The sequence below is a fragment of the Heterodontus francisci genome, unplaced genomic scaffold (genome assembly GCF_036365525.1).
Source record: "Heterodontus francisci isolate sHetFra1 unplaced genomic scaffold, sHetFra1.hap1 HAP1_SCAFFOLD_91, whole genome shotgun sequence".
NCBI classification, from domain to species: domain Eukaryota; kingdom Metazoa; phylum Chordata; class Chondrichthyes; order Heterodontiformes; family Heterodontidae; genus Heterodontus; species Heterodontus francisci.
Genome location: NW_027140989.1, coordinates 4,572,506 through 4,584,847, shown reverse-complemented (window position 1 = coordinate 4,584,847; position 12,342 = coordinate 4,572,506). Strand labels below are relative to the sequence as shown.

The following is a 12,342-nucleotide window of genomic DNA, read 5'->3' as shown; positions in this document are numbered from 1 at the left end:
TGGGTGGCAATGACTTGGCCCACGAGTGTGGTGGAAGCAGAGACAATCAATGATTTGAAAAGGAAATTGGATGGATACTTGAAGGAAAGAAACTTGCAGGAGGAAAGGGATCGAGTTGGTGAGTGGAACTGACCAGATTGTTTCGGGGAGAGCCAGCAAGGACGTGATAGGCCAAATGACCACCTTCTGTGCTGTAAATGGCACTGTGTTGTTTCTCAAATTCAATCCACTGGTGCTTGATAAATAATTTCAAAGTAAATTGTGCAACTGGGAAATCAGAACCAAGGCAAGGGACGCATAAGGAAGCAAAACTGCTGAAACCCAGGATTAAACCAGGGACCTTTAGATCTTCAGTCTAACGCTCTCCCAACTGAGCTATTTCAGCGCTACGTTAACAGTGGCTTGGTGTCCTTGTTTTGGAAGAAAATACATACATCCAAAAAATTGAAGAACACAACATGTGAGTAATATTCCCCATTGCTTTCTCAGTACTGATGGATTGTGAAGCGGGAAACAGCCAGAAGTGCCACTGAGCCGCACAGACCCCGAGCTGAGAATGAAATGAGATCAAATTCAATCTTTCATAGTGAGATGCTGCAGAGAGGTAAGAGTCCTGAATCAAAGCGAGACTCGCTCATTTCAAACACTCCCTGTACTCTCTGCTCATGAAGCCTTAAAAAAGGGAAAAACAGAATGGCACTCAGACTCGCAACCCTGCCATTAAAAGTCTCATGTTCGACTGACAGAACTGTCACTTCGACTCGCTCTCTTGTTGGATGGATGCAACTCCAACGCAGGGGTGGCATTCAAATCCTCCCTTGGGTCCACATGTCAGACTGAGTTCCATGTTATAGACTCAAGCCAAGGAAATCTGCTCAGTTCCAAAACTATCAGCGAATTGAAGCTGATTACGATCAACATCATCAGAGGTCAGAACTACCAGGTGAAAGAAGACACTCTCAAAAAGGATCCACAATTATTCAAAGGCATCGACAAAGTGAAAAACAAGAAAATCGATGAGTCAATGCAAGCCAAACAACAGAAACACTGAAGAATTCCATTTAATTCCAGAACCCAGTCCTGTTGTTTTTGGAGTCAGGTCACAATTAATACAACAACTTTATATTCCCACTTGGTTATCTGCACATTTAGTTAATTACAATTTTGTCGAAAAACTCTTTGAATCCAGTTGTCTGGTCCTCAAGCCAGCTCCATGTGGAAGTCAATTCCACCTTCTGCAAGGCTGACACCAATAGATAACATTAATCTAAAAATATCAGCAGACCAGGGCTCGTCCGAGACTTGAACCCGGGATTGTTCGCATGGCAATTAACCATACTTCCTAAACGATAATCATACCCCTAGACCAACGAGTCACTGACAGGTCAGGTTTTATTAGCTCCTGTGGAATTTCACTGGAACCCCCCCCCCCCCCCCACCCAGTCAATCATCCATTTTTTTTCAGATCAGAGCAGCATCCTTCAAATGCTGAAATAAAAACAGAAAGTGCTGGAAATGTTCAGCAGCTCTGGCAGCATCTGTGCTGAGAGAAACACAGTTAACGTTTCTGGGCACTCACCTTTTCTTTCAGCCTTCCTTTCAGACTGCTTCTGTCCATCCAATCTCACTTTCTATTCTCTCCACATTCTCACCATTCACTACGTTACTACATTTTTCATGAATTCCTCATTTCTTTTATTAATGACAATTTTGTATTTCTGGCCTTTGCTTCAGACACCACCACAAGTGGAATCATGTCTCCATCTACCCAATCAAACCACTTCGCTGTCTCCTCACATTGCAATGTTTCTTTAACCCTGACAGACTGTGGAGTTTCTGCTGCTTGATTGCAGTTCTTGCTTCCCGCCAGTAGATGTCACCTCACTCCAATCCAGTGATGTTTACAAATCTGAGAGAGACACAACAGGAAATAATTGTTCACATTATAGTGAATTTGTGGGATTTAGAAATACGAGGAGTGGAGACGAGTTATTATTGCACTCTGCTATTACATCTTTTATAATGGACTCCAGCAATTTCCCAACGACCGATGTCAGGCTAACCGGTATATAATTCGCTGTTTTCTTTCTGCCTCTTTTTTTAAATAGTGGAGTTACATTAACTACCGTCCAATCCATTGGAACTGTTCCAGAGTCGATAGAATTTTGAAAAAAGACCAGAAATGCATCTGCTATTTCAAGGGCCACTTCCATAAGTACTCTGGGATGCAGATTATCAGGCCCTGGGGATTTCTCGGCCTTCAATCCCATCAATTTCCCAAACATTCCCTACTAATACTGATTTCATACAGTTCCTCCTTCTCACGAGACCCTATGTTCCCCAACATTTCTGGGAGGTAATTTGTATCCTCCTTTGTGAAGACAGATCTAAAGTATGTATTTAATTGGTCTGCCATTTCTTTGTTCCCCATTATAAATTCCCCCGTTTCTGACTGTAAGGGGCCCACATTTGTCTTCACTAATCTTTTTCTCTACACATATCTGTAGAAGCTTTTACAGTCAGATTTTATGTTATCTGCAAGATTACTCTCATACTCAATTTTCCCGTTCTTAATCAATCCTTTTGTCCTCCTCTGCTAAATTCCAAACTGCTCACAATCTTCAGGTGTGCTGCTTGTTCTGGCCATTTTATATTTCTCCTCCTTGGATCTAATACTTTCCTTAATTTCTTTTGTAAGCCACAGTTGAGCCACCCTTCCTGTTTTACTTTTGCACAGACAGGAATGAACAATTGTTGTAATTCATCCATGCACTCTTTAAATGCTAGCCATTGCCTATCCACTGTCAACCCTTTAAGTAACGTTCCCCAATCTATCATAGCCAACTCCCTCCTCATACCTTCATAGTTTCCTTTGTTTAGATTCAGGACCCGAGTCTCGGTATCAACTCTCTCACTCTCCATCTGAATGAAGAATGTTATCATATTATGGGCGCACTTCCCCAAGGGACCCCAAACAACAAGATTGTTAACTAATCCTTTCTCATTACACAATACCCATACGAGGAGGGCCTGTTCTCTAGAGGTGTCATACACCTCTATCAATTCTCCACTCAATTTCCTTTGATATAGGCTGAATAATCCTCGCTTTTCCAACCTAACCTTGTAACTAAAATCCCCCATCCCTGGATCCATTCTGGTAAATCGCCTCTGCATCCTCTCAAGGACCCTCACATTCTTTCTAAAGTCTGCTGAGCAGAACTGGAAGCAACACTCCAATTGGGGCCCAACCAGAGTTTTAAAATGGTTCAGCAGAACTTCCCTGCTTTTGTACTCAATGCCTCTATTTATAAAGCCCAAGATCCCATATGCTTTTCTAACCACTCTCGCAATATGTCTTTCCACCTTCAAAGATTGATGCACATGAACCCCAAGTCCCTCAATTCCAGTACACTCTTTAGAACTGTGCCATTAAGTATATATTGCCTCTCCCTATTAATTTACATCACGTCACACTGATCACTATTAAATTCCATCTGCCACCTGTCTGCCCATTCTGCTAGCCTATCACTGTCCTGTTGCAGGCAGTTCATATCATCCTCACTGTTTGCCACTCTTCCAGGTTTGGTGTCATCGGCATATTTTGAGATTCTTTTCTGTATTCCAAGATCCAAGTCTTTGCAAAAAAGCAAAAAAAGCAGTGGTTCTAGCACTGACCCTTGGGGAACACCACTGTCGACTATCCTCCAGTCTGACAAAGATCCATTTAATAAGACTCGCTGTTTTCTGCCCTTAAACCAATTTTCTATCCAATTGGACACTGACCCTCCTATACCACAACCTCAATTTTGTTACCCGCCATTTTATGTGGTACCTTGTCAAACGCTTCTTTAAAATCCATATAAAACACATCCACTGCATTCCCTTCATCAAGCTGCTCTGTTAATTCATCAAAAAATGCAATTAGATTCGTCAAGCATGAACTTCCATTTATAAATCCATTCTCACTCTCCTTAATTAACTCAAACCTCTCCAAGTGACTGTTGATTTTTTACCCTGATTATTCTTTCTAAAACCTTACCCACCACTGCTGTTAATCTAACTGGCCTGTAGTTACCCAAACTGTCCTTACACTCTTTCTTGAATAAGGGCGTCGCATTTGCCACTGTTTAATCCTCTGGCACCTCCCCCGTATCCAGGGAAGATTGGAAGATTACAGCAAGTCCTTCCGTTATGTGCATCCGCATTTCCTTTCGCAACCTGGGATGTAAGCCATCCGGACCAGGTGATTCATCTACCCTAAGCACAGCCAGCCTTTTTCGTACCTCCCTCTCTCAATTTGTACTCTCTCCTTTGCCTCCACTCTCTTCACTTCCACTGATATTTTGTCAAATTCCACTTCCTTAGTGATCACGGATACAAAGTACTCATTAAGTAGATTAACATTGCCTTGCACCTCTAAGCATATATTATCCTCTTTGTCCCTAATAGGCCCTACTCAACCTCTTACTACCCACTTATCATTTACATGCTGCTCGAAGATTTTTGGGCTCCCTTTCATGTTGACTGCCAGTCTATTCTCATCGAAATAGAGAAGAAGCAAATATAGAAGATATAAGTATTTCCCATCCTTGATGAGGTGGAACTTTTTTATGTTGTGGGTGGTAATGACTTGACCCACGAGTGTGGTGGAAGCAGAGACAATCAATGATTTGAAAAGGAAATTGGATGGATACTTGAAGGAAAGAAACTTGCAGGAGGAAAGGGATCGAGCTGGTGAGTGGAACTGACCAGATTGTTTCGGGGAGAGCCAGCATGGACGTGATAGGCCAAATGACCGCCTTCTGTGCTGTAAATGGCTCTGTGTTGTTTCTCAAATTCAATCCACTGGTGCTTGGTAAATAATTTCAAAGTGAATTGTGCAACTGGAAAATCAGAACCAAGGCAAGGGATGCATAAGGAAGCGAAATTGCTGAAACCCAGGATTTAACCAGGGACCTTTAGATCTTCAGTCTAACGCTCTCCCAACTGAGCTATTTCAGCCCTACGTTAACAGTGTCTTGGTGTCCTTGTTTTGGAAAAAAATACATACATTCAAGTTTTCCAAAAAATTAAAGAACACAACATGTGAGTAATATTCCCCATTGCTTTCTCAGTACTGATGGATTGTGAAGCGGGAGACAGCCAGAAGTACCACTGAGCCGCACAGACCCCGAGCTGAGAATGAAATGAGATCAAATTCAATCTTTCATCGTGAGATGCTGCAGAGAGGTAAGAGTCCTGAATCAAAGCGAGACTCGCTCATTTCAAACACTCCCTGTACTCTCTGCTCATGAAGCCTTAAAAAAGGGAAAAACAGAATGGCACTCAAACTCGCAACCCTGCCATGAAAAGTCTCATGTTCGACTGACAGAACTGTCACTTCTACTCGCTCTCTTATTGGATGGATGCAACTCCAACGCAGGGGTGGCATTCAAATCCTCCCTTGGGTCCACATGTCAGACTGAGTTCCATGTTATAGACTCAAGCCAAGGAAATCTGCTCAGTTCCAAAACTATCAGCGAATTGAAGCTGATTACGATCAACATCATCAGAGGTCAGAACTACCTGGTGAAAGACGACACTCTGAAGAAGGATCCACAATTATTCAAAGGCATCGACAAAGTGAAAAACAAGAAAATCGATGAGTCAATGCAAGCCAAACAACAGAAACACTGAAGAATTCCATTCCAGTCCAGAACCCAGTCCTGTTGTTTTTGGAGTCAGGTCACAATTACTGCAGCAACTTTAGATTCCCACTTGGTTAACTGTACATTGAGTTCATTACAATTTTGTCGACAAACTCTTTGAATCCAGTTGTCTGGTCCTCAAGCCAGCTCTGTATGTAAGTCAATTCCACCTTGTGCAAGGCTGACACCAATAGATAACCTTAATGTAAAAATGCCACCAGACCAGGTCTCGTCCGGGACCTTAACCCGGGATCTCTCGCATGTTAATTAACCATATTCCCTAAGCGAGAATCATACCCCTAGACCAACGAGCCACTGACAGGTCAGGTTTTATTAGCTGCTGTGGAATTTCACTGGAACCCCCCAGCCAATCATCCATTTTTTTCAGTTCAGAGCAACATCCTGTAAATGCTGAAATAAAAACAGAAAGTGCTGGAAATGTTCAGCAGCTCTGACAGCATCTGTGCTGTGAGAAACACAGTTAACGTTTCAGGGCACACACCTTTTGTTTCAGCCATCCTTTCAGACTGCTTCTGTCCATCCAATCTCACTTTCTATTCTATCCACATTCTAACCATTCACTACGTTACTACATTTTTCATGAATTCCTCATTTCTTTTATTAATGACAATTTTGTATTTCTGGCCTTTGCTTCAGACACCACCACAAGTGGAATCATGTCTCCATCTACCCAATCAAACCACTTCGCTGTCTCCTCACATTGCAATGTTTCTTTAACCCTGACAGACTGTGGAGTTTCTGCTGCTTGATTGCAGTTCTTGCTTCCCGCCAGTAGATGTCACCTCACTCCAATGCAGTGAAGTTTACAAATCTGGGAGAGACACAACAGGAAATAATTGTTCACATTATAGTGAATGTGTGGGATTTAGAAATACGAGGAGTGGAGACGAGTTATTATTGCACTCTGCTATTACATCATTTATAATGGACTCCAGCATTTTCCCCACGACTGATGTCAGGCTAACCAGGATATAATTCGCTGTTTTCTTTCTGCCTCTTTTTTTAAATAGTGGAGTTACATTAACTACCGTCCAATCCGTTGGAACTGTTCCAGAGTCGATAGAATTTTGAAAAAAGACCAGAAATGCATCTGCTATTTCAAGGGCCACTTCCATAAGTACTCTGGGATGTAGATTATCAGGCCATGGGGATTGATCGGCCTTCAATCCCATCAATTTCCCAAACATTCCCTACTAATACTGATTTCATGCAGTTCCTCCTTCTCACTAGACCCTTTGTTCCCCAACATTTCTGGGAGGTAATTTGTATCCTTCTTTGTGAAGACAGAACCAAAGTGTGTATTTAATTGGTCTGCCATTTCTTTGTTCCCCATTATAAATTCCCCCGTTTCTGACTGCAAGGGGCCCACATTTGTCTTCACTAATCTTTTTCTCTACACATATCTATCGAAGCTTTTACAGTCAGTTTTTATGTTCTCTGCTAGCTTACTCTCATACTCTGTTTCCCCCTTCTTAATCAATCCTTTTATCCTCCTCTGCTAAATTCCAAACTGCTCACAATCTTCAGGTTTGCTGCTTGTTCTGGCCATTTTATATTTCTCCTCCTTGGATCGAATACTTTCCTTAATTTCTTTTGTTAGCCACAGTTGAGCCACCCTTCCTGTTTTACTTTTGCAGACAGGAGTGAACAATTGTTGTAATTCATCCATGCACTCTTTAAATGCTAGCCATTGCCTGTGCACTGGCAACCATTTGAGTAACGTTCCCCAATCTATCATAGCCAACTCCCGCCTCATACCTTCATAGTTTCCTTTGTTTAGATTTAGGACCCGAGTCTCATAATCAACTCTCTCACTCTCCATCTTAATAAAGAATTTTATCTTATTATGGGCGCACTTCCCCAAGGGACCACACAACAAGATTGTTAACTAATCTTTTCTCATTACACAATACCCAGTCCAGGATGGCCTGTTCTCTAGAGGTGTTATACACCTCTATCAATTCTCCACTCAATCACCTTTCATGTAGGCAGAATGAACCTCGCTTTTCCAACCTAACCTTGTAACTAAAATCCCCCATCCCTGGATCCATTCTGGTAAATCGCCTCTGCGTCCTCTCAAGGACCTTCACATTCTTTCTAAAGTCTGCTGAGCAGAACTGGATGCAACACTCCAATTGGGGCCCAACCAGAGTTTTAAAATGGTTCAGCAGAACTTCCCTGCTTCTGTACTCAATGCCTCCATTTATAAAGCCCAAGCTCCCATATGCTTTGCGAACAACTCTCGCAATATGTCTTGCCACCTTCAAAGATTGATGCACATGAACCCCAAGTCCCTCTATTCCAGTACACTCTTTAGAACTGTGCCATTAAGTATATATTGCCTCTCCCTATTCCTTCTGCCACATACATCACCTCACACTTGTCACTATTAAATTCCATCTGCCACCAGGCTGCCCATTCTGCTAGCCTATCACTGTCCTGTTGCAGGCAGTTCATATCATCCTCACTGTTTGCCACTCCTCCAGGTTTGGTGTCATCGGCATATTTTGAGATTCTACTCTGTATTTCAAGATCCAAGTCACTTACCTTTAGCAAAAAAAGCACTGGTTCTAGCACTGACCCTTGGGGAAACACCACTGTCGACAATCCTCCAGTCTGACAAAGAACCATTTAATAAGACTCGCTGTTTTCTGTCCTTAAACCAATTTTCTATCCAATTGGACACTGACCCTCCTATATCACAACCTCAATTTTGTTACCCGCCATTTTATGTGGTACCTTGTCAAACGCTTCCTTAAAATCCATATAAACAACATCCACTGCATTCCCTTCATCAAGCTGCTCTGTTAGTTCATCAAAAAATGCAGTTAGATTAGTCAAGCATGAACTCCCATTTATAAATCCATGCTCACTCTCCTTAATTAACTCAAACCTCTCCAAGTGACTGTTGATTTTTTACCCTGATTATTCTTTCTAAAACCTTACCCACCACTGCTGTTAATCTAACTGGCCTGTAGTTACCCAAACTGTCCTCACACCCTTTCTTGAATAAGGGCGTCGCATTTGCCACTGTTTAATCCTCTGGCACCTCCCCCGCATCCAGGGAAGATTGGAAGATTATAGCAAGCCCTTCCGTTACCTGCATCCGCATTTCCTTTCGCAACCTGGGATGTAAGCCATCCGGACCAGGTGATTTATCTACCCTAAGCACAGCCAGCCTTTTTAGTACGTCACTCTCTCAATTTGTACTGTCTCCAATGCCTCCACTCTCTTCACTTCCACTGATATTTTGTCAAATTCCACTTCCTTAGTGATCACTGATACAAAGTACTCATTAAGTAGATTAACATTGCCCTGCACCTCTAAGCATATATTATCCTTTTTGTCCCTAATAGGCCCTACTCAACTTCTTACTGCCCACTTATCATTTCCATGCTGCTCGAAGATTATTGGGTTCCCTTTCATGTTGACTGCCAGTCTATTCTCAGAGAAATAGAGAATAAGAAAATATAGAAGATATAAGTATTTCCCATCCTTGATGAGGTGGAACTTTTTTATGTTGTGGGTGGCAATGACTTGGCCCACGAGTGTGATGGAAGCAGAGACAATCAATGATTTGAAAAGGAAATTGGATGGATACTTGAAGGAAAGAAACTTGCAGGAGGAAAGGGATCGAGCTGGTGAGTGGAACTGACCAGAGTGTTTCGGGGAGAGCCAGCATGGACGTGATAGGCCAAATGACCACCTTCTGTGCTGTAAATGGCTCTGTGTTGTTTCTCAAATTCAATCCACTGGTGCTTGGTAAATAATTTCAAAGTGAATTGTGCAACTGGAAAATCAGAACCAAGGCAAGGGACGCATAAGGAAGCGAAATTGCTGAAACCCAGGATTAAACCAGGGACCTTTAGATCTTCAGTCTAACGCTCTGCTAACTGAGCTATTTCAGCCCTACGTTAACAGTGGCTTGGTGTCCTTGTTTTGGAAGAAAATACATACATTCAAGTTTTCCAAAAAATTAAAGAACACAACATGTGAGTAATATTCCCCATTGCTTTCTCAGTACTGATGGATTGTGAAGCGGGAGACAGCCAGAAGTGCCACTGAGCCGCACAGACCCCGAGCTGAGAATGAAATGAGATCAAATTCAATCTTTCATAGTGAGATGCTGCTGAGAGGTAAGAGTCCTGAATCAAAGCGAGACTCGCTCATTTCAAACACTCCCTGTACTCTCTGCTCATGAAGCCTTAAAAAAGGGAAAAACAGAATGGCACTCAGACTCACAACCCTGCCATTAAAAGTCTCATGTTCGACTGACAGAACTGTCACTTCTACTCGCTCTCTTATTGGATGGATGCAACTCCAACGCAGGGGTGGCATTCAAATCCTCCCATGGGTCCACATGTCAGACTGAGTTCCATGTTATAGACTCAAGCCAAGGAAATCTGCTCAGTTCCAAAACTATCAGCGAATTGAAGCTGTTACGATCAACATCATCAGAGGTCAGAACTACCTGGTGAAAGAAGACACTCTGAAGAAGGATCCACAATTATTCAAAGGCATCGACAAAGTGAAAAACAAGAAAAACAAGAAAATCAATAAGTGAGATGCTGGAGAGAGTTAAGAATCACAGAATCATAGAAAGTTTAGTGCACAGAAAGAGGCCACTTGGCCAATCATGTCTGTGGCGGCTGAAAAACGATCCACCTGTTCTAATCCCACCTTCCAGCATTTGGTCAGTTGCCCTGCAGATTCCGGCACTTGAGGTGATTATCCAGACTCCTTTTGGATGAGTTGAGTGCTTCTGTCTCAACAACCCTTTCAGGCAGTGATTTCCACACCCACACCATCCTCTGGGTGAAAAGGTTTTTCCTCGTCTCCCGTCTAATTTTTCTACCAATCACTTTAAATCTATGCCCCCTCGTCACTGACCTCTCTGCGAAGGTGAATAGACCCTGCGCTTCCACTCTATTTAGACCGCTCAAAAGTTTGTACATTTCAATCAGATCTCATCTCAGCCTTCTCTGTTCCAAGGAGAACAGGCCCATCCTATCCAGTCTTTCCTCATAGCTGCACTTTTCCAGTCCTGGCAACATCCTTGTAAATCTCCTCTGTACCTTCTCTAGTGCAATTGCATCCTTTCTGTAATGAGGTGTCCAGAACTGCACACACAACTCAAGTTGTAGCTTAACCAATGAGTTATGCAGTTGCAGCATAAGCTCGCTGCTCTGGTATTCTATACCTCGGCTAACAAAGGACAGGATTCCATCTGCCTTCTTAACCACCTTATCGACCTGTCCTGCCATCTTCAGGGATCTGTGGACATTCAATCCAAGGTCTCTCACCTCCTCTATACTTCTCAGTATCGTGTATTCTGTTGCCTTGTTTGACCTCCCCAAATGCATCACCTCACACTTCTCCAAGTTGAATTCCATTTGCCACTTTTCTGCCCACCTGACCAAACCATCAATATCTTCCTGCAGCCTACAGCTATCCTCCTCATTATCTACCTCATGGCCAATCTTTGTGTCGTCTGCAAAGGTCTTGATCATGCCCCCTACATTGACTTCCAAATCGCTAATATGTACCACAAAAAGCAGGGGACCTGGTACTGAGCCCTGCAGAACACCACCGGAAACAGCCCTCCAGTCGCTAAAACACCCGTCAACAATTACCCTGTGTTTTCTGCCACTGAGCTAATTTTGTATCCACCTTACTGCATTTCCCTGGATCCCATGGATTTTTATTTTTTTAACCAGTCTGCCATGTGGGACCTTGCCAAATGCCTTGCTCACATCCATGTAGGACACTTCAGCTGCACTACCCTCATTTATCTTCCTTGTTACTTCTTCAAAAAATTCCATCAAGTTGGTCAAACAAGATCTTCGCTTAAAAATCCATGCTGACTATCCTTGATTAACCTGTGCTTTTCGAACTGACAGTTTATTCTGTCTCTCAGAATAGGTTCCAGTTATTGGGCCATGACTGCGGTTAGGCTGACTGGCCCGTAATTACTCGGTCTTTCCTTCGCTCCCTTTTTCAACAGAGGTTCAACCTCTTTTGTAGCAGACTATTGTAAATTTCACAATTCGCATGGGAAAAAGTATTAAATACTTCACTTACAAGTTCTAATGTTACTGGCGAAATGAGGGCTTATGTATGATTTGAACCCAGGACCTCACAAAAATACACAGCAGGAATTCTGCTCCTTTACCAAAAAGCTATCTCCTTGATAGAGATGTAAATATGCAATATTTGAAGAGTGGAGGACCTGGGACCAAGACAGTGACTTGGACTTTTCTGCCTGTCTTCCAACTTCTGCAATGTTCCAGACAGACAATTAATGAACTGTCAGGGTGTTACTTTATTCCATTCTTCTTCTTCTTCTTCTTCTTCTTCTTCTTATTAGGCAGTCCCTCGGGAACGAGAATGATTTTCTTCCACTTCAGGGTTCTGGGTCCAGTGACGAGATGTCTACTTAAATCGCAGAGAAATTAAACACTTTTCAATTTGTCTCACGACAGAAATAGCAACATTTGCAGATATTTCACAGCTGTATGATTGGATGCTGCTAACGTTGTTACACTCAGTTCACATGGTACCTTAATGTTGCGATAAATATTATAATATCTATTCAGGTAACTGTCATCCCACAGCTGCAAAATTTCACTGGTTC

The 12,342-nt window shown here is 42.5% G+C and overlaps 2 non-coding genes across 2 annotated transcripts; both read right to left on the bottom strand.

The window, feature by feature from the left end:
* Positions 1-312: 312 nt before the first annotated feature.
* On the bottom strand, positions 313-385 carry trnaf-gaa (transfer RNA phenylalanine (anticodon GAA)). Its single transcript has one exon. It is a non-coding gene; the product is annotated as a tRNA-Phe (tRNA).
* A 4,543-nt stretch (positions 386-4,928) lies between these two features.
* On the bottom strand, positions 4,929-5,001 carry trnaf-gaa (transfer RNA phenylalanine (anticodon GAA)). The gene has a single exon. It is a non-coding gene; the product is annotated as a tRNA-Phe (tRNA).
* Between the last annotated feature and the right edge of the window lie 7,341 nt (positions 5,002-12,342).